Raw genomic sequence first — 4,199 nt, 5'->3', positions numbered from 1 at the left:
GTTGTTGCTGTTTCTTTTAACATTAACTGTTAACATTTTAACTTCACAATGTATTACATAACCCTTAAAGGGGTCATTTAACGCAGCTAAAACGAATATTATTGTTTGCTTTAAATCTAATACAATATGTATACACGATTTAAGGTTAACAGACGCTGTATTTTCTATTAACCGTGCATGTTTGTATCTCCCATTTGCTCCGCCTCTCTGAAACGCGCTGATATTTATCAAAGCTCATGGCTCTGAAAAGCGAGGTGTGCTATGATTGGCCAGTTCACTAGTGGGTAGTGAATGGTCGAATACTGCACGAAGATGTAACGCCACTTACAATATTTGGAACATCAGGTTCGTCTTCAATTTCAATGACAGGTACAACCAGCTTACTTGCGTATACATTTGGGCGGTCTTAGTCAAATCGTGTTACGGACTGACGTAGATTCGCCGGAGTGTGGTGAGAAGAGGAGTTTCAGGCAGGTCTGGGTGAGCATTCGCTTCTAGATAAAATGCATATTTTGTTCCGACACTTACATTTTTGCAATTTTTAATTTACCAAATCGATCGAAAATCCCCAAAATATGTGTTTACTCTGACATCTGTAAGGTATAAAGTAAATAAATAATATGAATAAACAGCAAAAGTAAAATCACACAGTGAGGTAAAAAGAAATGACCATTAACGTTTAAATGATGCGAGCACAAAATAAATAGTTGTAATTGTGTAAGCAAATTAAACTCCAGTTTAATAGCTGTCAGAAGTCGGATTAATAGCATTCGTCTTGACACTATAACAGCTTTTACTGTGATCATAGATTTTTCATACAATAACATAATAAACAGAAAGGACCGGATTCATTAATCAAATGACCAGTGTCCAGCTCATTTGAAGACGAGTACATCACGTCGCTACAATGTTCTTAACAGAATCAATTCACGACATGTATTGAAGACGTGACTCAGACATATCTGGAACGTAGGCAACAATGACCAGCGTCAAGGTTATCTGAAGACCAGTACAAATCAAATTGCTACAACGTTCTCCATCGGATTAATTCACAAAATTATATCAGGACACGGCTAGGACGTTTCTGGAACATAAGCAAAAATTCCAAGAAATGGAACGTTGCAAAGACGTCCTCAGAACGTGGTCACAAGTAATGTCACGGTGACCAAATGAAGACGAACTGGCGATGTTGTCAGAACGTACTGTGTTAGCTGGGTTGTATTAATAGTACTTGCATTTTAAGGTTCTGCAATTTAGCATTGTTGCATAATTAAGTCGGTTCTGAGAAAAAACAAATCAAGAATCTTTTTATATGTAAATCAATCTTTTTATATGTTTGCAGCACAGTCCACTCATCTTCTCAATTATGTTAATTTTTTTGATCTTATTGATATCTTCTTATGCATCATAAAAAAAAAATATTGACGGATCTACTGGCAGCTTAACTCACCACTATTAGCCCTGGAACGGATATGGAGCAAGGGGACAATTCCAGGTGGCCTGGAATCAGTGGACTGGTTAATTATAAATAATAATTAATAATAGGAATAATTATGTCAATGAAGAATTCACAAAAGAAACATTTACTACTGTATTACAAAACTAATTGATGTCATTTTAGTTGCATATGGTTCTTTAAGAAGTCCTTGTAGGATTTCATTCTGAATAGAATTACAAATGTACACTAAATTCCCTAAAACCATTTACAGCATTGGGGGTTGAATAATTTTGAACACAACTGTATATGAGAAAATGTTAAAATTATAAAAAAATCATAATTGTCAATTACACTCGATGTCGGTGATATCGTAATTTCAGTTTTAATGCGGTGCTATGATTTAGATGATGCAGTTGAAAGAAAAAGTATGTGAACCCTTTGGGCTTACTTGGATTTCTTCATAAATTGGTCATAAAATGTGTTCTGATCTTCATCTAAGTCACAAGAATAGAGAAACACAGTCTGCTTAAACTAATACCGCACAAACATTATTTTATTTTTTTCATGTTTTTATTTAACACAACATGTAAACATTCATAGTGCAGGGTGGAAAAAGTATGTGAAACCCTAAGCTAATGACTTCTCCAAGAGCTAATTGGAGCCAGGAGTCAGCCAACCTGGGGTCCAATCAATGTGATGAGATTGGATGTGTGGATTAAAGCTGGCCTGTCCAATAAAAAACACACACCAGTTTTGAGTTTGCTGTTCTGAAGAAGCGTTGTCTGATGTGAACCATGCCTCGCACAAAAGAGCTCTCAGAAGACCAACGATCAAGAATTGTTGACTTACATAAAGCTGGAAAGGGCTACAAAAGTATATCTAAAAGCCTTGATGTCCATGTGTCCACGGTAAGACAGATTGTCTACAAATGGAGAAAGTTCAGCACTGTTGCTACACTCCCTAGGCGTGGTCGTCCTGTAAAGATGACTGCAAGAGCACCGCACAGAATGCTCAATGAGGTGAAGAAGAATCCTAGAGTGTCAGCTAAACACTTACAGAAATCTCTGTCACATGCTAACATTTTTGTTGACAAATCTACAATAAGGAAAACATTAAACAAGAATGGACTTCATGGGAGGACACCACGGAGGAAGCCACTGCTGTCCAAAAAAAACATTGCAGCACGTTTGAAGTTTGCAAAAGAGCACCTGGATGTTCCACAGCACTACTGGCAAAACATTCTGTGGACAGATGAAGCCAAAATTGAGTTGTTTGGAAAGAACACACAACGCTATGTGTGGAGAACAAAAGGCACAGCACACCAACATCAAAACCTCATCCCAACTGTGAAATATGGTGGAGGGGGCATCATGGTTTAGGGCTGCTTTGCTGCCTCAGGCCCTGGACGGATTACTGTCATCGATGGAAAAATGAATTCCAAAGTTTATCAAGACATTTTGCAGGAAAACTTAAGACCATATGTCCGCCAACTGAAGCTTAACAGAGGATGGACGATGCAACAGGACAACGACCCAAAGCATAGAAGTAAATCAACAACAGAATGGCTTCAACAGAAGAAAATACGCCTTCTGGAGTGGCCCAGTCAGAGTCCTGACCTCAACCCGATTGAGATGCTGTGGCATGACCTCAAGAGAGCGATTCACACCAGACATCCCAAGAATATTGCTGAACTGAAACACTTTTGTAAAGAGGAATGGTCCAAAATTTCTCCTGACCGTTGTGCAGGTCTGATCTGCAACTATAGGAAACGTTTGGTTGAGGTTATTGCTGCCAAAGGAGGGTCAACCAGTTATAAAACCCAAGGGTTCACATACTTTTTCCAGCCTGCACTATGAATGTTTACATGTTGTGTTCAATAAAAACATGAAAACGTATAATGTTTGTGCGGTATTAGTTTAAGCAGACTGTGTTTCTCTATTGTTGTGACTTAGATGAAGATCAGAACACATTTTATGACCAATTTATGAAAAAAGAAATCCATGTAAGCCCAAAGGGTTCACATACTTTTTATTTCAACTGTTAATTATCATATGTTCAAGTTTTATTGATTTCTTATTTTGTTGTATATGTTTGTCATATTTCTTAATTATAATTTGTATGTGTTCAGAGTCTTGACCTTGTGTGCTTAATGTCTGAAATGAGTCATATAGACAAATAAAACTGTATATACATATATCAGTTACAAAACTGTATGGACATGGGTGACTGGGGGCAAATAATGAAACAAAGAGAAATTGGACTAATTTATTAACTCATTTTGTAATGTATTAGTATACATTACACTCATGTTAATATTTCGTTGCTGTTTGTTAAAAACCTGTCTTAAAATCTGATTATAATTTCATTTCATAAAGACATACATATTTTATTTTTAAATGTTATTGAAATTTAGTAAATGAAGCTATATTTATTATTATTGTATTATAGGTCAAATATCTGACCTGCACAAAAAGGACGATCCAGATTAGGGGCCATGCCTTAAAGGAGAACTCCGGTGAAAAATGAACCTGGGGTAATTGACACATCATTACAGAGTAGATCGTTCTCTGGGATGCGTTTTCATGAAAATCGAATGTAAAGAGTTTTAATCTCTAAAAACAGATTAATTTATAGCGCTAGTATATGGGGTACAGAGTAAGTAAAATTAAATCGCTAGTTCATACCACTAACAAGGCTCAAAATAGCCTCACTAACACGGTAGCATAATGAGGGTCCCTGCATGCAAACCGAAGCACTGAGA

Source organism: Triplophysa dalaica, chromosome 12 (genome assembly GCF_015846415.1).
Source record: "Triplophysa dalaica isolate WHDGS20190420 chromosome 12, ASM1584641v1, whole genome shotgun sequence".
Lineage (NCBI taxonomy): Eukaryota > Metazoa > Chordata > Actinopteri > Cypriniformes > Nemacheilidae > Triplophysa > Triplophysa dalaica.
The sequence above is the reverse complement of the archived record's forward strand: the minus strand, read 5'-3'. Positions refer to the sequence as shown.